The following is a 22,664-nucleotide window of genomic DNA, read 5'->3' as shown; positions in this document are numbered from 1 at the left end:
CGCCCGCCCGCCGGAGAGGAGCCCCGCCCGCGGCCCGAGGCTCCGCTCCCGCCGGGCCCGGAGGCCCCGCCTCTCCTGCCTGTCCTTCCCCCTAATAAGAGCGCCAGGAGCTCTGCGCTCACTACCGAAGCCTCCCAGGGCTTCCAGACTCGGAGGAAAGAGAGGTAGGACCATTCTGGGGCAAGACATTCCAGCTTGCCAAGGCTGACGGTCCTAGACTCGTTCGCGGGCCCCCAGGTGCGGCTGTCTTTACCGTTCCAACACCCCTCTTCCCAACCCCTCCCCCACCATGGCCCAGGCTGCCTCTTATGTTTTTCTCTTTTTTCTCTTACGTTCCTTCTCTGTGGCCCCCTCTCGAGGCCTGCATGTACATTCCTTCCTCTCCCCTCTGTCCTTTTCACTGCCACGAAACCTATGACCTAGGGGAGGATGCTGCAGACCACAGATAATCGTTTCCTTTCTTTAAATATGTGCCCTTGTTTCATCCCCAGAAATACCCTGGGGTCCCTTCTTTCAGGGAGGGCCAGACTGAAGCCAGTCTCTCCTTGCTGCTTTTCCTGGCTCTGACCCCAACCCTAGTCTTCCCTCTCTCTGAAATCCCAGAGTTTACACACACACACCATCACCACACTTAAAAACCACAAGCAGATGGTGCCAAACTGGTATGCCCACCCTTTAAGGATGGCAGGTCTGGCTCTGGCGCCTCTTTCACATTTTTCAACATCGCACCTTCCAACCAGATGACCTATCTATTTGCATAATAAACAAAAGGAAGCACCAACACAGGTGCCCTTTTATACACCCATATACTTCCCTTGGTCTCTGAGAGAAAGCTGGGAATACTCCTCTGCAGCTCACAGTTGCCTGAGGGTTAACACACACAGTTAGCCAGGAGACCTGGGTCCTGGCTCAGGCAGTATGACCTTAAGTAAACACTTCACATCTGGTCTTCTTTCTGTAAACTGAGTATTGAACTTCACTAGATTATTTCTAGGGTTCTTTCTTTTTCCTCAACCTTTTATTTTAAAATTTTCAAACATACAGAAACTTTGAAAGGCTAGTACAATAAACTGTACTATCCACCTAGCTTCACCAATCGTTAGCATTTTGTCACATTTGCTTGATAGATACAGAAACATAGAGATGTAATTGGCTAGATTATTAGAAAGTAAGTGAGGGTTTATTCTTAAGTACTTCACCATGTATCTCCTAAAAATAAGGGCATTCTCCTACCTAATCACAATATTATTATCACACTTTAAAAAGTTCCATATCATCTTATATTCTAGGATACCTTATTGCCCCTAAAAGACATTAATAGCAATGACCCCTCAGAGCATCTCATGTTTAATAGCTAACATTTGTTGAGCACTTATGATGTGCCAGACCATATTCTACATATTCTACATGTATTATCTTATATAATCCTCATAATTATTCTTTGAATTAAATGCCTTTTATTATTTCCACTTTACAAATGAGGAAACTGAGTAAGTTACTGGAGGTCACATGGCCTGTGAGGAACAGAGGCAAGATTCAAACAAGGCAGTCAAGCTCCAGGGCTCATGTGGTTGATCCCCCTAGCTGTACTGTCTCCTTCCAGCATCGTGTAGCCTATAAATTAGCAAAACAGTAACCACATCTCCAATTGCCTATTTCACAGATAAAAACACTGAGTCCCCAAGGATAAGGACATGCCAAAGAAATTAAAGGCAGATGTTTCATTTCACCTATAGCTTTGCAAATGATTTGGCATTGAACAACAACCTGAAAATATCTGTGAATCCCATGGTGGTCTCTGGTAATAAACAAACACACATCTGATGATCTCCATGTATACCTCTCCCAGTTCCTTACACTTGGTTTTGATCATATTAATTAGACAGCCATCTGAAAACCACTCTCTTCACTTGAAGATAACACACCTGGATGAGTGCATTCTATGTATATTTGTTGAACACCTACTATGTACCAGGCGTTTTTCTAGGAGATTGGGATACAGGGATGACTAAATGCACGAAGATTTTTGTTCTTACTGAAACTTATATTAATAGGGAAATGATCAATAATGGATTAGCAAAGAGTATCAAATATCTCAAGTTGTAATCAACAATAGGAAGAAAAGTAAAGCATGGTAATGAGATAGAGATGGGGTAGAGGGTATTTTAGAAAAAATAGGGCAAGTTTTTTGTTAAGGTGACATTTGGGCAGAGGCCTGAAGGAAGTGAGAGAATTTAGCATGCAGTTATCTGAGAAAGTTGACAAAGCTTAGAGGACAGAGTATGAGGGCTCTGAGGCAGGAGTGGGCTTGGCATGTTCAAATAGCAGGGAGACCAGTGTAGCTAGACTGGAGGGGGCAAAGGAAAGAGAGACAGAAGCTGAAACCAGAAAGGGAGCAGGGGCCAGGTTTTACATGACTTGTCAGCCCTCATGAGGATTTTGGATTCCATTCAGAAAGTGGGATGGCAATCCTTAAAGATTTAGAGTAGAGGCGTGGTATTATCTAATTGCAGTTTTTAATAGATTGCTCTAGATGCTAGGGTTGGCAGAGATGCAAGAACAGAAGCAATGAGGCCAATTAGGAGGCTGTTAGAGTTATCCAGGCAAGATATGGGTGGTGGCTGAGATTAGGGGAGTAACAGTGGAGGTGGTGAGAAGTGGCCAGACTCTAGATATTTATAACTTGGAGGTAATGCTGAAAGGACCTGTGGATAGATTGAGGTTACAACATGAAAGAAGTTAAAGATGATTCCAAGTTTTGAAGTCTCAGCCCCTGAAACAAAGGAGTTGTTATTTACCGAGGGAGGAAGACTAAGGGCTGAGCAAGGATGGGGAATACAGAGTTTGGATGTGTTTAGTTGATTCAGGGTACTTTTAATATTTATTATTTGGCTGCATTAGGTCTTAGGTGCAGCTTGAGGGATCTTCATTGCATAACCTGAGACCTTTCGTTGTGGTGCATGGGTTCTCTAGTTGTGGCACACTGGCTTAGATACTCTGTGGCATGTCAGATCCCAGTTCCCTGACCAGGGACTGAACTCGCATCTCCTGCATTGCAAGGTGGACTCTTAACCACTGGACTCACCAGGGAAGTCCCCTTGGTTTAGGTTTGAAGTCTGATATGCATGTTATACATCTTAGTAAAATACGCAGTTGGCATTCAGGGAAGAGGTAGAGGGTTGGAAATAAAAACTTCAGGAGTCATCAATATGTGAATGGTATTTAAAACCATGGGTCTAGATGAAATTATCTAAGAAATGGGTAAAGCTAGAAAAAAATTAAGAATCAGTCCTGGTACTTTATTACTTACAGGTTGGGAAGACAAACGGATTCTAAGACTGGCCAGTGAAGTAGGAGGAGACCTGAAGGAGAGTGGTATCCTGGAGCCAAGTAAGAAACCTGGTAACAGAGTCTTACCTGCTGCATTGAGTGCTGCTCGCATACGGAATAACATTAGAATAACATGAAGACTGAGAAATAACCATTGGACCTGGCGGCAAGAAGGTCGCTGGTAATCTTGATAAGGGCTGTTTTAGTGGAGCATGGAGATGAGATTCTGATTAAAATGGGTTTGAGAGTCAGAATGGAGGAGAGGAAGCAGAGATACTGGGAGTGTAGACAACTCCTTTAGTCATTCTGCTGTAAAGGAGAGTGACAAGTAGTATGGTGGCTTGAGGGAGAGGAAGGAGCAAAGGAGGTTCTTTTAAGATGGGAGACATTAGAGTCTGGGGTTTGCTGACAGGAATAATCTACCAGAGAGGAAACACTGATGGCTCTGAAAAAAGAGGGTTAATAGCAGAAGCAAGCCCTTAAGAGGTCAGCAGAGAATGGGCAAACACGGAGGGGGTGGCTTTGGAAAGGAGCACAGACAATTTCCCATCACAAATACAATGGAAGAATCACAGTACGGGCTACCGATATAAGTAGACTAGGAGGTTTTGTGGTGCAAGTTAAGACCTGAGCTCTACACCTTATTCCTCTTCAACTAGCTGAGACCTGCACGCATCACAGCATTTCTGAACAAGTACATTCAACCATTATGTATGAAGAGTTTGCTGTGTACCAAGCACGGTGCTGGCACTTTCCTGTAGAGCCCAAGGAGAGTTCTCCTTACCAGTGAAATTACAGGACTAGGACTCTGTACAGAACCTTGAATTCATCCATGCAAGGATGAATGATCCCTTCTAATATCCAGCTCCTCTGACTAGAAAAAGACAGTAGCAGCCTCAGCCTTTTATTACTACATTGCCTCCAGGGTTGTTATCACAGTCTTGACAGACCTCAGGCTTAGAGGCATCAAAGTGGAAGCTATGGAGAGAGATCCACTTTCGGAATAAGCAGAGCTTCCTATAGTACTGAGTCGAGGCTGCAATGGAATCCTACAGAATGGGATGTTCCCACACTCCAGTCACTTGGACTTTAACTCTGGAGGAAGGAGAAGATGCTGAGATTTAATCTGACTGATCATTATTACCCAGCTGCCTGGGGACAAACCAGCCCCTATGCAAGAGCCTAGCTCTTTGATGTTTTTTGTCATAAATTAATGAGTTTGCCCACAAAATAACATCAAAGGAGATCCACTAACTAATTCAGTGTTATCATCCTCTAATCTTCGGCTGCATTGGAAAGTCTCCCCGAAAAGGACCACAGCCAGAAAAAGAAACCAGTGGAAAAATTTGGAAATCATGCTACCTGGAAAGAGATGAGAGGGAGACGAAGTCCTGCAGACTGCAGAAGAGACAGAGAAAGAGCTACCTAATCTCAGGGCAAGGAAGAAAAAGCAGGAGGGGGATGGAGATTCTCAGCACTGGGTCTGGAAAGAAGACAACTGCATGCAGGCTTGAGGGGAAATTGTGGTCTGTAAAGTCTTAAGTGGTGTCATCTCAGAGCACACTGTGGAGACTACAAGGAAGTGTGTGGTAGGAAACCATGTCCCTGGAGTCAGATGACATGGGTTTCAACCTCCGGCTTCTGCTGTTCACTGTATGATCACCAGCAAGTCTCAGTCTCTCTGGGCCTCTGTTCTCTGATGTGTAAATTGGTGGCAACAATTTTCTTCCCCAGACAAAATCCCTCCAAGTATAGGAGGCTATCTCTTGATGCCACCTACTCTTTCAAATCTGGTCTTTCAAGAGGACAACAGGAAAAGATTTATGGAGATGCTTGCTAAAGATCCTCCCACAGTAACGTTTCTTCCAGGCCAAGCAAGTTTTCCTAAAGCACAGAAAAAAATAGCCAGCATGCTTTATTTAATTCACTGAACGGATGCAAAAAAAAAAAAAAAAAAAAAAACCCACTGTATACCAGACAGAAAGATGACCATGGGATGTTTTCAACCCCACAAGGACCCCAAACTCTAATCAAGTGATGGCAAGTCTCCATGATAAGTATTGAGGCAGAGATGGTTTCTTTAGAAACTGAGGTCCAGAAAAAGTTTTACCAACTACATGACATTTGGGCTTGGACTTCAAAGATTACTATCATATCCCCAGACAGTGGATGAAGGAACACCGTGTGAAAAGGCATGAAGGCATGAAAGGTTCCTAGAAACACAGAACCTTTGGAACTTCAAACTCAGGAAAGCAGCTGCAAGGTAAGTATCAGGGATGACTGCAAAGGCCCTGGAAACATGAATGAAAGGGACCTACTCTAAAAATAGTACCAGAGCAGGCAGACCGTGACACTTGTCTGGAAGTGGAGTCACTAGGAGGTGACTAAGCGAATGGGAGGTTGCCACCGTTTCTTCATTCATAGTCTCCGTGTCTCTCTCTCTTTGTCTTTTTCTCTCTTCCTTTTTCTTTTACAGGAAGTGGAGTGGGAGGCAAGTTTCCATAAGAATTCACAGCTACCCCAAGAGAAACTGCCGATACTGGGATTCTTAGCTGCAGTGCATTCCTGTCATGAGGACAGCCACCATGCTGGAAGCCCGGCAGAATTCACAAAGAACCCCTGTTCTGAGAATGGTTCCAAAGGCCCTCTGCAGGAGCAATTATCGAAGGACTGACTGCAGGGTCTCACCTCCAAACTGGCAACAAATTCACCAATTATTTCCAACCGTAGCCAACTGGGGGGAAGACTGCAAGGCTTCTAAGTGATGGAAGTTCTTTAGAGAAGTAAATAGGCACGAGGATAAAGGGTAATGGGTGCTTATAAAGCATCATTAATCATGAGAGCCAAAAGGAGTTCAATCCAATTTCACTGGCAGAAACCTTTGTTCAAAAGAAACCTTGCATAAAAGTCAGAGACATAAAACAAATCAAAGAAAGTGGATTTGCATGAATGGGGGGAAAACTTGCCTACTTTCCCACCCTCTCACTCCCTACAAAAACCCCCAGCACACCCCTCTGCAGACCTCCCAGGACTCAGTAGAATATGGGGTCTATTTTTAATCGTGAAAGTAACACATGCCTATGATTTTAAAAATCCAAACATACAGCTGCTAAGTCACTTCAGTCGTGTCCAACTCTGTGCAACCCCATAGACGGCAGGCTACCAGGCCCCCCATCCCTGGGATTCTCCAGGCAAGAACACTGGGGTGGGTTGCCATTTCCTCCTCCAATGCATGAAAGTGAAAAGTGAAAGTGAAGTCGCTCAGTCGTGTCTGAGTCTTCGCAACCCCATGGACTGCAGCCCACCAGGCTTCTCCGTCCATGGGATTTTTCAAACATACAGAGAGGCGTATGATAAAAAGCAAGAGTCCTCTATCTACTGTATCCTACATGTTCCTACCTTCAAGTCATTTCTCCCCTGGAAGAAATGACTTTCCACTCTTCAGCTGTTTCTGCTTTGAATTCTGATTTTTAGAAGTTTTCTTTACATTGCTAAATGATATGCCTGTAGTTCTATTTCTTGTTTTATTAACTTTAGAAACCTTTTTCCTGTTTTCTGCTGTGGCAACAGAGAACTTAACTCACCCTGCCACCCTCACATACCAATATAATTACAGCACTATTTGAATTTAACTTTTATTTTTATCAAAGTAATACACATGTAGTTAGTTTAAAATTCCAGCCAGGGACAAGGGTTTATCATGAAAAACAGAAGCCCTGTCCTGCAACCACTATGTAAAGCTGTATGGAGATTCCACGAAAGACTAAAAATAGAACTACTGTATAATTCAGCAATCACACTCCTGGGTATACATCTGAAGAAAACAAAACATTAATTTGAAAATATACATGCACTCCAATGTTCATAGCAGCATTATTTAGAAGATCCAAGATACGGAACCAACCTAAGTGCCCATCAACAGATGAATGGATAAAAAAGATGTGGCTTATATACACAATGGAATAGGAATGCTGCTCAGCCATAAAAAAGAAAGAAGTTTTGCCATGGCTAGAACTAGAGGGTACTGCTGCTGCTAAGTCACTTCAGTCGTGTCCAACTCTGTGCGACCCCATAGACAGCAGCCTACCAGCCTCCCCCGTCCCTGGGATTCTCCAGGCAAGAACACTGGAGTGGGTTGCCATTTCCTTCTCCAATGCATGAAAGTGAAAAGGGAAAGTGAAGTTGCTCAGTCGTGTCCAACCCTCAGTGACCCCATGGACTGCAGCCTTCCAGGCTCCTCCATCCATGGGATTTTCCAGGCAGGAGTACTGGAGTGGGGTGCCATTGCCTTCTCCGAGAGGGTACTATGCTTAGTGAAATAGGTCAGAGAAAGACAAATACTGTGTGTTATCATCTATAGGCAGAACCTAAAAACTAAAATAAATGACTGAATATAACAAAACAGAAATCAACTTACAGATATAGAGAACAAACCAGTGGTTACCAATGGGGAGAGGAAAGGGGTAAGAGCATAATAAACAGAGAGGACTAAGAGGTTTTCTATACAAACTACTACGTATAAAATAAGAAAGCTACAAGGATATATTGTATGGCACAAGGAAGGAATATAGTCAATATTTTATAAGAAATATAAGTGGAGTGTAATCTATACAACTTTTGAATCACCATGTTGTTCACCTGAAACTATATTATTAATCAACTAGACCTCAATAAAAAAAATTGTCTCCTTGTAAAAAAAAATAAAATAAATAAGCTACAAGGATATATTGTACAACACAAGGAATTAGCCAATATTTCATAAAAATTTTAAATGGGGTATAATCTAAAATGTTTTGAATCACTATGTTATACTCCTGAAATCAGTATAAGATTATAAATCAACTATGCCTCAATAGAAAAAAAAATACCTACAAAAAATAAAATTGATCCATATTTTTTAAAAACAGGAAAAAAAAAACAGAAGCCCTGCTCATTCTCTCCCTTGCTTCTCATTCTATCTATCCTCCTGCCCACTAAGTTAAGTTGACTTGTGAGAATAAAAAACCTCTGTTTGGTTCCCCTTCTGGTTCTTTTTCTGGAGCATTCATCACCTTTGCTAGCAAACAATGTAACTTACTCATTATGTCTTCTGTTTGTCTTGTCTGCTAAATTGTAAGCTTGAGCAGAGTCTTTACCCTGGCTCCTATTTCACTGATGTATCCCAAATGTGTGTTATGTCTTACAACAAATTTGAATTAATTATACAAAATCCTCTATAAGGGGAAGAGAAAGAAGCAGAGTTTCTGTGAGATGGTGTTAGAACCAATCATTTTACATCTGCTTTCTTCTTTGGGAAGCAATAAATATAAATGAAAATTTATTTTGTAGATTATAACAAAATTATTTTGGATGGTGGGGGAGGTGCTACAGTAGACAAAGACCTCAATTCAGACCCACTTATTGGCCACGCATGTTTGGACAAGTTGATCCAACTGCCTTGGAGAGAAAGTAGCTATTTGCAGAGGTTGGTAGAGCCTGGGTAGGAAATAAATGTCGAGGAAGTGGTCTTTGCCCTCCCAGTTCTCCCAAGGAGCAGTCCTGCTATAGAAGGGGTACTTCCTCCAGAAATAACAGCCACCATGGGCCCCAGAGCCAGAGGCCATTAGATCACGGGTTGAGCACTGGACACTGGCAAGAAAGAGAGAATACTGTCCTGAGCCCACCCACTCAGCACTAGGAGTCCCGTTCCAAAGCCCATCAGACCCAGGAAGCCTTTCTTGAACTACCTCGCTCCAACACAGGGCTTTATACACACCTCTCTCATGGCTTTTATCACGCCATGCTTGGCCTGGTAGACTCTACAGAGCTTTTGGAATTCCTGACCACCAGCTAGGTCACAGGGCAGGTTCCAGTGATTGGAACGCTTCCATGGTCTTCCGAGTTCTGCCAGCCAGTTCACCATTCCCTGCCTGCTTGTCATCTAGTCCTCTTTCCGTGCCCTCTGATATGGCCCTGTATGTATAGCTTCCTCCCCTAACAAATCTCACCCTCTCTTCACCAAGGCCACAACATCCCAGCTCCTCTGGGGTCCAACCCACGTGGCCCTGCTTATCCCTCCCAGCCCTTCCCCCGACCTGTCTCCTTTACACTCTCCATGCCAACCAGAGCCATGTGTGACTTTTATCTTCAAATAAAAGTCCCTCAAATGTGCTACATTCTGTGTCACTTCTGAGCCTTCATATGTACTCTGCCTGGTATGTTCTTTCCCTTCTCTTCACCTGGATAAATCTCTTCAGGCCCCAGACTAACATTTACTTCCTTAGGTAATATAGTTTTTATTTTCTTTTCCCCTGCATTTTGTTTGTTCTGATTATATTTATTGAAATGTTATTTTTTGTTGATTCTAGGATTCTTTACCAACTATGCCACCTGGGAAACCCCCAATAACAAAAAATTGAGACTTGTAAAAACTAAAGTAAAGAATAAAATTTACTGTCTCAGAGAAGCCTTCCCTGGCATTTTAGCCACAGTCGTGGTGGCAGTGGCTTAGTTGCTAGGTCCTGTCCGACTCTTTTGTGACTCTGCGGACTGTAGTCTGCCAGGCTCCTCTGTTCATGGGATTTCCCAGACAAGAGCGCTGGAGTGGGTTGCCATTTCCTTCTCCAGGGGATCTTCCTGACCCAGGGATCAAACCAGTGTCACCTGCATTGGCAGGTGGATTCATTACCACTTGAGCCAACTGGGAAACCTTTAGTCATGGTAAGCTGCCCCTATTAAGAGCACCTTATACTTGCCCTACAAAACACTCATACTTTCTAAAATGTATGTATCTGTTTTCTTATTAGACCATAAGTTCCTTGAGGGCAAGAACTTGTCTCCTCAGATGCACTCTTAGTGTTCAGAATAGTACCTAGAACATAGTAGATGCTCAACTAATGTTTGTTCAGGAGATGGACTGATTTACAAGAAAGGGCATGGCTCCATTCAGTTCCCCAATCTTGAGCCTCAGCAAGGACAAGCATGGTTCCAGTCACAACGGACTTCACCGTCTTGATTTTGGGAAACCCAGCTTAGGCACCATGACACAGTGGGCAACTGTCAGGTGCCCTGGTGACATATTCAGACAACGAGTGTTTTGGGAAATCTCAAAGGAGGAAGGGAGAGATCCCAGGGCCTGGTGACTGAAGTCTTACCCTGGCCCAAGGGACGGAGGTGGTTTCAGAAAGATGTGGCATTTGACACTTAGAAGAGGAAGTCAGGCAGGGTTGGACAAATGGGCTGCTGGAAGTTAAGGAAGGGGGAGGTACATGTAAAAGAGCAAACCACTCTGGCTGATTTGAACTACTCTGCAGAGAAACAAGACTGGAGCCAGACAGTGAAGCGCCATGAAAGCGAGGCAGTGGGGGTTCAACGAGGGATCCAGAACAGTGAGGGACACAAGGAAAGCAATGTACCAGAACGGGTCATCTGGGAGCACCCCGGGGATGGATGAGAAGGGAGGGGCTGAAGCAGGAAGAACAGGGAGGAAACTATTGTGCTAGACCAGGTGGGCGTGGGTCACTGCCCAGGAATGAGGGCAAAGGGACAGATTCAAGAAACATTTTAAATGAAGTCATTATCGGCTGCTGCTTCTGGCTGAATACATGAGATGAGGAAGGGAGGAGGAGACAAAGAGGATGCAAGACATCCGTCCATCTCCGTGGCTGGGATACGCCATGGCCAGAAATTCACAAAGGCGGATTAGGTAACTCTAAACATGCCAGATGTAAAGGATAGGAGAAGCTTCAGTGATTTTTTAGGACAAAGGAGATAGTACAGCCTATAGGACTACAGTCACTCAACCATGTGGACTCTGTGCAACCCCATGGGCTGTAGCCCACCAAGCTCTTCTATCCATGCAGCTCTCCAGGCAAGAGTACTGGAGTGGGTTGCCATTCCCTTCTTCAGGGGATCTTCCTGACCCAGGGATCAAACCTGGGTGTCCCACATTGCAGGCAGAATCTTTACCATCTGAGCCACCAAGGAAGAGGTCTCTCTATAAAAGTACAGTTGATGCTATAAGAATGGGTCACTTTACCTTGGGAGAGGAAATACAGAGAGCTATGAGAAAGGGACTGTCTGCCTAGCCTTGGGCAAGATGGTACAATTAAAGTAGAAGATAATGTCATCTACTAACTGGATAGCCTTGTGCTTAGTCGCTCAGTCGTGTCCAACTCTTTGCAACCCCATAGATTTTGGCCCTCCAGGCTCCTCGGTCCATGGGGATCTGCAGGCAAGAATGCTGGAGTGGGTTGCCATGCCCTCCTCCAGGAGATCTTCCCAACCCAAGGATCGAACCTAGGTCTCTTGCATCACAGGTGGATTCTTTACTCCCTGAGCCACCAGGAAAGCCCCAAAATTCTGGAGTGGGTAGCCTATCCTTTCTCCTGGGAATGTTCCCGACCCAGGAATCGAAACAGGGTCTCCTGCATTGCAGGTGGATTCTTTACCGGCTGAGCTACTCGGGATAGCCTTGGGTAAGTTAATTAACCTCTCAAATCCTAGGTTCCATATATGTGAGGTGGGGATAATAATAACTAAGCAGTAAATAAAATGACCACTGGAAAGAGCCAAGTTTGGCTCCTATCATGGCATCCGGTCCCACCACTTCATGGGAAATAGATGGGGAGACAGTGGAAACAGTGTCAGACTTTATTTTTCTGGGCTCCAAAATCACTACAGATGGTGACTGCAGCCATGAAATTAAAAGATGCTTACTCCTTGGAAGGAAAGTTATGACCAACCTAGATAGCATATTCAAAAGCAGAGACATGACTTTGCCAACAAAGGTTCGTCTAGTCAAGGCTATGGTTTTTCCTGTGGTCATGTATGGATGTGAGAGTTGGACTGTGAAGAAGGCTGAGCACTGACGAATTGATGCTTTTGAACTGTGGTGTTGGAGAAGACTCTTGAGAGTCCCTTGGACTGCAAGGAGATCCAACCAGTCCATTCTGAAGGAGATCAGCCCTGGGATTTCTTTGGAAGGAATGATGCTAAAGCTGAAACTCCAGTACTTTGGCCACCTCATGCGAAGAGTTGACTCATTGGAAAAGACCCTGATGCTGGGAGGGATTGCGGGCAGGAGGAGAAGGGGACGACAGAGGATGAGATGGCTGGATGGCATCACTGACTCGATGGACGTGAGTCTGAGTGAACTCTGGGAGTTGGTGATGGACAGGGAGGCCTGGCGTGCTGCGATTCATGGGGTCGCAAAGAGTTGGACACAACTGAGTGACTGATCTGATCTGATCTGATGTAGCAAGTGTTCAATAAGGGCAGTTCATGGTGAGGAGTCAGTGCAAGAGGAAGAGAAGGAAGGCAAGAATCCCAGTGGGACCTCCAGGAAAAAAAGAAAGAGAGGAAGGTAGATAGAGACCCCAGACTCTGAAGCATCGCAGAAGCCCAAGGAGGCAAAGTTCTCCAGAGGATAGATGAACAGTGTCAAGTATTATAGGAAGTTCAAGAACAACTGGAGTGTCAGGAATTACATTCCTGAATCTTCAGAATGTAATCTGGAGGAGCACAAAAGAAGTTAGTCAACAAAATAGAAAAAAAAAAAAAAAAAGGCAAGAGAAGACATCCATACAAAGACAACCCTGTCAGTCAGAATGTTTGAGCTGCAAAAAGATGATTTTACTAACATAATTTGATCCAAAAAAAACCATTAAATTAACATAACAAGAAGTTTGGAGTATGGGAGCACCAGGATTAGCTCAGAGGTCCAGCAAAGTCCCTAAGAACCCTGGCTTTGTCCATCCTGTCTCAACAACATCCTAAGCACACTGGTTTCTCATCCTCAGACTTATTGCCTTCTAGTTGCAAGACGGCTGCCTCAGCCCCAAACATCATGTTCTTATATATAAACATCCATGGCAAGAAAGAAGGGAGAGAGCCTATTTCCTTTTCCCAGAGAATAAATGTTCAAAAAATATTTCCCATAAGCCTCCTACCAGACGTCCCCTTATGTCTCATTGGCCAGACTGAGTCATATAGCCATTTGTAGCTGCAAGGGAAGCCAGGAAAGTTTCTGGCATTTTCAGACTCTATAGGAGGAGGAAGGCTGGAAGAAGAAGTAGAAAATCATGAGGAACTTGGGTCTGTGACCAACATGTCTGCCACACTACTAATTTTTAAAATCTGGAAATCATAAATAGAGGGATGCTGAAGATAAGAGGAAAGACAGAAGGAGTGGGATCATAAAGGAGACAGAAAAGGACCAGGCTTGAGAGAAGAGAAAGCTCGTGTCCTCTGCTATAGGCAAGAAGAATATAGGTGGGCATAGAAACAGATTCTGAAGAGGAAAGCCAATATAGCTGCATTGGTGAAGACACCAGAAAATGAAGAAGGAACACAGAGAGATTCTACCCTCTAGATGAGCGAAAATTACGATTATGAAGCAGGCAGAATAGCTGTGGAGTAACAAGAACACTTCTGTATTATGTTCTACCTAATTGGAAAATAATTTAGTGTGATCCCATATAATTCCAGCAAACCCACTCCTAGATGTATACCTTGTGGGTGTGTATTTAGTTATGAACAGGAGCATTTATAACAGCCCTGGTTATGAAATTAAGAAAAAGAAAAAACCTGAAAACAACCCAACTATCTTTAGGCCAGAAAATGAATAATCAAGTCATGCTCTATTCCTACAATGCAATCCTATCTAGTAGTAAGAGCATGCACGAATTTTAGGAAAATAGTGTGGAATTAAAAAGGCACACGGCAGAAGAATACACAGTGTTGTTCCATTTATATAAAGTTTCAAAACATGCAAAAACTAAAACATTACTCAGGTCTATAAACATAAGCTGAAAACTATTAAGAAGAGAAAAGAAAAAATATGTATACACAAAATTCCAGAAGGTGGGTTAGCTCCAGGGAAAAGAAGGGAACTGCACACGGATTCCATATGGGAAGGCAGCACTCTCATTCTTAAATTGAGTGGCATTCACTGTGATTTTATTCTTTATGCGTGCATGCTGACTCACTTCAGTCGCACCTGACTCTTGGCGACCCTATGGACCGTAGCCCGCCAGGCTCCTCCGTCCATGGGATTCTCCAGGCAAGAATACTGGAGGGGGTTGTCATTTCCTTCTCCAGGGGAATCTTCTCCAACCAGGGATCGAACCCGCATCTCTATGTCTCCTGCACTGGCAGGCAAGTTCTTTACCCCTTGCACCTCCTGGGAAGCCCCTTATTCTTTATACTTTATACATACTCCAGAAATATTCTTTTTGTACCTGCTGACTATTTAAAACAATCTAAAGATGAGAAAGAAGAGAGAATGAGGGGGAAATGAAGGCATGCATGCCAGCCCACAGTGAGGGCAGAAGTCCCTCCCACCACGTTACCATTTAGAACACGCAGAGCTCAGACAACTGGGTTTGTTACCACGCAAGTCTGATGAGTTCTGTCTGAGTGTCAGCTGGAATGGGGAAAGCCCCACATTTAAGAAGAGATGGGCTCGGAGAAGGCAATGGCACCCCACTCCAGTACTCTTGCCTGGACAATCCATGGGCGGAAGAGCCAGGTAGGCTGCAGTCCATGGGGTCGCTAAGAGTCAGACACAACTGAGCGACTTCACTCTCACTTTTCACTTTCATGCATTGGAGAAGGAAATGGCAACCCACTCCAGTGTTCTTGCCTGGAGAATCCCAGGGACGGGGGAGCCTGGTGGGCTGCCGTCTATGGGATCGCACGGAGTCAGACACGACTAAAGCGACTTAGCAGCAGCAAGAGCTGCTAAAAAATTTCTCTAGTACCAGTTGTATAAAATTAAGAATGGAGTATTTCTTATAAAAGACAATATGATCATTAAAGTGAGGCTTTTCAGAGAAGAGATGCTTATCAGACCCAATCTCCCTGTAACATATTTAACAATATTTAATATATTATAAAAAATAACATATTTTCCTTTTTAGTAATCTCTTATTCCATTATTTCTAGGATACCTTCAGTCTTTCTGTTCTCCACTTCTCTCATTTCTACTTCTTGGTGCCCACATGGACTTTTCTTCGCCCTGCCTTCCTATAAATGTTGGAGAGTTTCAATGTTTCAACTCAAGAATTGTTACCATCTCATTCCATGTATTTACATGATATAAGATACAGTGGAAGTGAGAAATAGATTTCAGGGACTAGATCTGATAGATAGAGTGCAAAAAAAAAAAAAAAAGAGATGGGATTGAGGACAGGGGTTGGATGGGAAAAGAGCCAAGGGGTTCAAATGTTTTTCCTTGAGGAGGTAGGGGTGGAAATAGGAATAAGAATTGCTCCCCATGTGGAGGGCTGGCCTGTGCTAGGCCCTGGGGTTTTCCATGGTTTCATTGAGGCCTCCAAGAGGCTTGTACAGGGGAGTTACTAGTTCCATCCCATCCAAGAGGAGCAGAGGTTTAACTAAGCTAAGTTACATGCTCAGGACACACAGGGAGTCCGTGAGAAAGCCAGACACCTGTGACAATGAACAGACCCCTCCAGATCTGGGCCGCCTCCAACCTTAGCTCACACTACACGGACCATCCATCCATCCCTCCTCTCAGCTGAGTCTCTTGCACATCCTGTCCCCTCTCCCAGAAACACCTTCCCACATCTTTCCCTAGGAGAGTCCTTCCCACCTTTGGGTCTCAGCTTTAATGACACTGCTCAGAAGCCTCCTAGGCCACCCACTCCAGATGGCCCCTCGTACTGTCCTCCCCTGGACTCTGTGCTTGGCCTCCTTGCACTTCACCTGTTCACAGGTGTATTGCTTTGCTTGTTTACCGTCACTCCCGAGCCCTAGAAGATGGGCTTCTTGAGGGTAGGGACAATGTGCCTCTCTTTTACCATAGTATTCCCAGTGCCTAGCCCTAGGCCTGGTATGCGGCAGGGACTTAATAAATGCCTATTGAATGAATAAAAAGCTGGACCAGGGTGATGAAAGGAGGCCATGAGAGAAGACATGGAGACAGAGTCACATGGATGGCTCCGTCCATCCTCTGTGCCCAGGAGGGCATTTGGGGAATCTCCTCTGCCTTCAGACTGGTACCCGGGCAGCCCTGAGTTTCCAGGAAGGAAGGAGAGAGGACCTTCCAGATGGCCGGGTTACTGGCAGCCTGAGCACAATTCTGCCCAGTGGGGACCCTCCCTTCCTCTATCTGTTTCTAATGAGATCTTTCCCGATTGTGGCCTTGGGTTCTTGGCATCCACCATTCCGGAAAGATATGCTGAAATTGGAAGATGTTCAGAGATGAAGTATCTGAAACAATGCAGAAACAGGAAATGGACTGATTATAACATGAAAAGACCCACATTCTGGGTTTTGCCAAACTAAGCGGAACAGGATCACTGCCTGTGAGACTCTAAGGGTGTGAAGCCCTAGAAGGGAGAAGAAGGGATGCTGGTGACATGAGAGAGTGTGGTTATGTGAAATGGAATCAAAGGAATCCCTGGGGATTTTAGGCTCAGTGGCAGGAACCCTTTCCTCCCAGTGAAATCTCTGCAGTTGGGCAGTATTTTCTCAATGAAAGGCATGGGGTGCCACCCGAACAGCCTAAGCCCATCTTAAGCCAAGCCCAGGAGCCTCTGCAAGTGTGACAGCCTCATTATAGAAGGCTGGGGCCAGGTGTCAGAGAGGGAAGAGGCCATCTGATGGCAGTGTGGAGTCCTGGTTACTTGCACAGGCTCTGTGGTCAGAGACTGGATTCCAGCCCCAGTGTCCTGGCTGGTGGGGTGCAGTGGAGAGAGCATTGGATGAGGAGTCAGGAAGCCCAGCTTTGAGCCCCAGCTCCATGTCTTACCAGCTGCTTGACTTCTGACAGCTCAGAGTCCTTCTCTGGACCTCAGGCTCTTCATCATTTAAAAGAGGAGGGTGGGCCTCGTGATCCTAAGGGCTCACCTAGGCCTGACACCTGAGATATGTAAATTCTCCTGTCTTACAGCTGCTCGAATATGTCTAGATTTTTCTCCCTCATTAGAGCCATTTTACATACAACACAGCAGGAAATTGGAATCCTCCAGACATTTCTGTGAAATTGAAGTCACTGTCAGAAGAATCTCCCCAATACCTGAGCAGGGATTCCCTCAGGGGTACCTCCTCAGGGGCCCTGTGGTCTGGCAGAAAGAGAAAGCTGGAAGGACCAGGCAGAAGTGTTCCACTCCGCCCTCGTGACCCCAGTTTTGCATCCAGATCCAAAGCTGGATAGAATCCAGGTCTCAGGGGGGTAGGGGGTGGGTGGGGAGCCCTCACCTCGGGGAAGCCCTCGCCTCGTGCCCAGGACAGGTTCCAGGAGACCAACTGGCTCCCACAGTGCTTCGGACAGGCCTAGGATGTCTGGTCATTGCCGGAGGCTCTGCATTCTGCAGGAGAAACACAGAGCCAGCATCCTGGAGCAGCAGCAGCCTCCCATTGTTGAGGCCTCATTCAGCCTGAGCCAAGGGCCTTCTGTACATCATCCGGCTCAGTCCTCACAGCTGCCCAATGAGGAAGTGGTACCTTTACTGTAGCCATTTTCCTGATTGGCCAGCAACTTGCCCAAGGTGACACAGCTAATGAACAGTCCGGATTCCAACCCGTCTGTCCTCTTTCCAGAGTCTCCACTCCCCTAGTGGGAATTCAGAGACTAAAAGCCAGCCTATTCCAGAATCCCGCCCCTGCCAGCCTGCGATTCCATTAGCCACACTGGGAATTAAAGCATCGTATCTCCCGAAAGTCTCAGTGGAGACATGATAATATGATAAAACGGAAATGTCAGCTGTTCCAACAGGCCATGAGCAAATGGGACATAGGCTGTAGGAAGGGGAGGGGTCTTAGAGACCCACGGGGTGGCTCCAGCCGGTGCTCCTAAAGGAAAGGAGCTGAGCCCAGTGGAGTGACAGAGTGACCATGGTACCTTCCTCCCAGGCTTGGACTCAGGCCAGTAGTCTAGAAGAAGGGGGAATGCACCAGGGCGGAAGGTTTGCAGACGCCTCCAAATGCGGTTCCAGCTGAATGGGAGGGCTGCAGCTGGAGCCCTGCTCCCAGGATCTAAATCAGGCCACACAGGCTCCTGGGCTCCCAGGCACTAGGCTGCTTGGGGAACCAGGGAAATTCCTCTGAAATGAGCCATCTACCCACCCCCATGCTCACTGAGTTTCCTGGCAGAGAGGGAGCCCCAGAGCAAGTGGAGGGGGCTGTGTTTTAAAATAAGCAGGGAAGCCTGCAGAGAGGATGAGCCTGTCAGTTAGAAGCCTGCAGTTCCGTGGCTCCTGTTGAAGAGATAGGAAGGCCTGGAGGAAACATCTTTCCAAAGAAGCAAGGTGAGCTTGGAGGTTCCAGTCAGGGGCTGGCCACATCCAGCAGGGGGAGGTTGCCCCAACCCACTCTCCATGCTCCAGAGATGATAATATAAAAATAACACATATGAACAAGTACCATTTCCAGGCTAGACACTGGGCACAAAACAGACAAAAAGCCCTGCCCTCATGGGCCATATTTTCTAAGTGAAGTCAAAGTGAAGCTCTTAGTCACTCAGTTGTGTCCAACTCTTTGCAACCCCATGGGCTGTAGCCTGCCAGGCCCCTCTGTCCATGGGGTTTTCCAGGCAAGAATACTGAAGTGGGTAGCCATTCCCTTCTCCAGGGGATCTTCCCAACCCAGGGATTGAACCCAGGTCTCCTGCATTGCAGGCGGATTCTTTACCGTCTAAGCCACCAGGGAAGCCCATGTATTCTAATGAGAGTGACAAACAAGAAATACAAATGCACAGTATGTTAGAAGGCGATAAACACAGAGATGGGGTATGAGGGGGGAAGGGAGAGGAGGCATGCCAGCGTGGGTGAGGGGAGGCAGTTTGTGACTTCAGACAGCTTAGCCAAAGACCTCGCTAAGGAGGTGGCACTTGAGCAAAGACCTGGAGGAGGCGAGGGAGTGAGCCCCGTGGGGATCTGAGGGGGAATATTCTAGTGAAAAGGAAGCAGCAAGCGCAAAGGCCCTGGGACAGGAGTAACCTGGCATGTTCAAGGCATATCAAAGAGGCCAGTGTGGTTCAAACAAGTGATGGACATGTGGAGAGGTTAGGGGGAGGTTAGATCACGTAGGGGCTGGAAGACCAGTACAAGGACTGTGGCTTTGAGGGAGCCCCTGAGTCTTGTGAGCAGAGAAGGGACAAGATCTGCCACATTTTAACAGAATTACTCTTGCTGCTATGTTAAGAATAGACCAAAGGGGAACTAGTAAAGCCAGCTGTTATTCTTACCACCAGCAGCAGCAACAACCGCAATAGTAACACCACTTATTGAACCTGTGTCTGGCCCAGTACCACCATTTTATTTTCATTGTGTCTGACTCTTTGCGAACCCATGGACTATACGGTCCATGGAATTCTCCAGGCCAGAATACTGGAGTGGGTAGCCCTTCCCTTCTCCAGGGGATCTTCCCAACCCAGGGATCGAACGCAGGTCTCCCATATTGCAGGCAGATTCTTTACCAGCTGAGCCACAAGGGAAACCCTTATTTTCATTATCCAGCTTAAATCTCATGACAGCCCTGTACAAAGAGAAGGCCTTAATTTTCCCATTTTATATCTGAGGAGACTTATATGCCCTCGCCAGACTGGCCCTGCTCACCTGTCCAACCCTGTCTCTCATACCCTTCGCTGCTTACCTACCCCCATCTCCAACCCCACAGAGTTCTTCCCAGTTTCCCCAACTCCAGACACCCTTCCAGGCCTCTGAGCGTCTTTCATATGCTCTTCCAGCTGCCTAGAACTCTCTTCTCCCACTTCTAACTGCATAAATTCCAGCTCCTCCTCTGAGCGAGGACTCCAGCACCACCTCCCTGATTACCTGCAGCACAGCCGTTATACCCTCCTCCCCAGAAACGCAGGTGTTGTAACAGCCTTGCAGCTGGCCTCCCGGGCAACATGTGAGCTCGTTGCCAGGGGCCAGCACTCCTTTGCCTCCACAACCCCGACAATCTGTCCTGCAACCAGGTAGGCCTCAACTTCAAAAGTTGCAGACACTCTATTGGGTGATCCTAGGATATTTCGGATTTCTCCTGGGCAATTTTATTCTAACTCACATTTCCTTCATAGAAGCTCACTTGCATGTACTCCCGACCTTGGGGAGATACAGGCATGATCTTGGGCTTTAGGAGAACAACACTCCTTACAGAGGAGGAGGTACACAAGGTAGAGGGAGCCCTGTGTGCTTTAAAATCAGCCAGACCTGAGTTCAAAGCCTGCTCTGCCTCTCACCAGCTGTGCATCTGAGAGCACATCTAAGCTGGGCCTTGCTATTGTACCTGTAAGCCATGGCAAATGATACTTTCTCAGATGGGTTGTGTGAGAGCTGGATACAGAGTGATACAATGCCAGGTGTGCCCTCTGGTGATGAATGAATGCCCCCTTGCCACCCCATCCCTATCAGGTCTGTCTTCAGAAGCCTCCTGTACATTAATACTTGGTCACTGTACTCTTGGGAGGTCTCAAACTCTTTGGGACTTTCATAGTAATGAATTAGGAATCCCCCTTCTGGCTGCAACTTGAGCTCTGAGGTGGAGTATTTGGCTTCCTGGTGGCTTCCCTAGCCCTGATCCCTCATCTCAGAGCCCCTACCAGGCTTGGTCCCCAAGCTGGTCCTCACTGCCTGAGCACACCAACCTGTTCACCCCTTCCCTCTGCATCAACTTTCCTGCTCTGTTCCTGCAAGGCCTTCCTACCTGGTCAGCCAAGCCAGCCACACTTCCAGCAGACCCTGGGAAATTAACAAGGAGAGGGCAGGAATCATTTGGGAAGTCAGAAGGAGGGATTCCACAGCAACAAAACTGGTCATAATAATGGTTGACACCAAAATGTAACAAATAGCCAGCTCCTAGTCTTTGGAGGTGTTATAACACATCAAGTTGGGGAGGACTTGAAAGTCCAAGCCCCTCACTTTACAAATGAGAGGCCTAGAGAGGATAACGGACAAGCTCAAAGTCACACAGCAAGTGAGGAGGAGTAAGGAGTCTGATCAGGGCTGTGGACTTGCCTTTCGCCACGTTCTCTCTGATGCACCAGGCTCCGTCTGGTCAGGGACTGGGCTTAACCTGAAGCCGCTCACAGTGCAGAGTGTCCTGTTGAAGGCCCCCTGTTCTGTTTCCCTCAAAAGGCCCCAGAACCCCTTTTGGCACTTTAATCCCCCAAAGCATGATTTTTGACATTTGTTTCTTCAAGGCCATTTGTGCAGGTTCTGCAGTGGCGGCCAAGTCCATTGATAAAGATCACATTCATGGTCTCCTGAGATTGCTCTTGATCTTCACCCACTGTCACTATGTCAGTGGTTGTACAGTGCTCCAAACCCACGTGGCATGATACATTTAGGGTAGGGGGCTGGGATAAATTTAGCTTCAACCTTCTGAGGTCAGCACCATAGCATCACAGAACGGTAGGGCAGACGTGGGGACCACATGGCTGAGACCCCTGGGAGTCCCACTGAGTGTGGGTGGTGCAGTGGGGTGGAGACCGGGGAAATGTATTACTAACAGCCTCTTCATGGATCCAGCTTCCTGGCCATATGGGGAACTACTGAACTACAGCCCTTCACTCCATATGGAATCCCTTCCTCCACATCCTTACAGAAGAGCCTTCATTCAGGGACAGGGAGCTCACCACCTCACAAGTCAGAAAGGTTCTAGCAGGAAGAGCACAGGATACATCGAGCTGAAATCAGCCTCCCAGGTCCTAGTCAGCCTTCTGTGGTGACACAAGTCAAATGTGTCTTCTCCCTCAGGGACAATAATCAGGCTCTGTCTGAACACACCTTTCAGAGCTTTCCCCCTGGCCCCAGAGGCTCCCAGTGTCCACCCACTCAGACGAGTGAGAGTCTCCTTGTCCAGCACATGGGGCTCCAGGTGGGGTCACTGCCACTCCTCCTGTCTCCAAGGTCCCCACACACGAAATTTGTGATACAGGAATGTCTAACCACCCATTCACACCTACAACATGTCAGACATGGAATCAAAAGTGTAACTGCTGCCATAGAGAAGAGACTTGTGGACACAGCTTGGGAAGGAGAGACTGTGACAGCTGAGGGAGTAGCGCTGAGACATGCACATTACCGTAATGTATAAAAGAGATCGCCAGTGGGAATTTGCTGTACGACTCACGGAGCTCAACTTGGTGCTCCGTGACAGCCTAGAGAAGTGGGATGGGGTGGGAGGTGGGAAGGAGGTTCAAGAGGGAGGGGACATATGTATACTTACGGCTGATTCACATTGTCGTATGGCAGAAACCACCACATTATAAAGCAGTTATCTTCCAATTTACAAAAAAAAAATTTTTTTTTAATGCAACTGCTGGACAGGACCTTAGCACTCATCTAGCTCAACCCTCTCATTTTACCAGAGGGTTCTGAGACTCA

General features: G+C 46.4%; 1 protein-coding gene and 1 long non-coding RNA gene across 8 annotated transcripts in view; one reads left to right on the top strand and one right to left on the bottom strand.

Moving 5' to 3' along the window:
- GOLGA7B (golgin A7 family member B) overlaps window positions 1–19,036 on the bottom strand; it is a 74,674-nt gene extending 55,638 nt beyond the window's left edge. The window contains exon 1 of one of the 5 annotated variants that reach the window (XR_008707086.1): window positions 17,533–18,092. The gene's annotated coding sequence lies outside the window, so the exon portion shown is untranslated. Of the gene's footprint in view, window positions 1–17,532 lie in introns of all 5 variants that reach the window. The other 4 variants (XM_055560320.1, XM_055560318.1, XM_055560319.1 and 1 more) reach the window with 4 other exon arrangements.
- Window positions 91–6,300, top strand: LOC129636709 (uncharacterized). 3 transcript variants are annotated; one of them, XR_008707093.1, is made up of 3 exons: window positions 91–164; window positions 3,313–3,504; window positions 5,807–6,300. It is a non-coding gene; the product is annotated as an uncharacterized LOC129636709 (long non-coding RNA). The 3 variants fall into 3 exon arrangements; XR_008707091.1 differs by having other exon boundaries at window positions 102–237; window positions 3,313–3,390; XR_008707092.1 differs by having other exon boundaries at window positions 102–237.
- Window positions 19,037–22,664: the final 3,628 nt, after the last annotated feature.

Source organism: Bubalus kerabau, chromosome 22, assembly GCF_029407905.1.
Source record: "Bubalus kerabau isolate K-KA32 ecotype Philippines breed swamp buffalo chromosome 22, PCC_UOA_SB_1v2, whole genome shotgun sequence".
NCBI lineage: Eukaryota > Metazoa > Chordata > Mammalia > Artiodactyla > Bovidae > Bubalus > Bubalus kerabau.
Note: the sequence above shows the minus strand (reverse complement) of the source record. Positions and strands in the feature narration are given on the sequence as shown.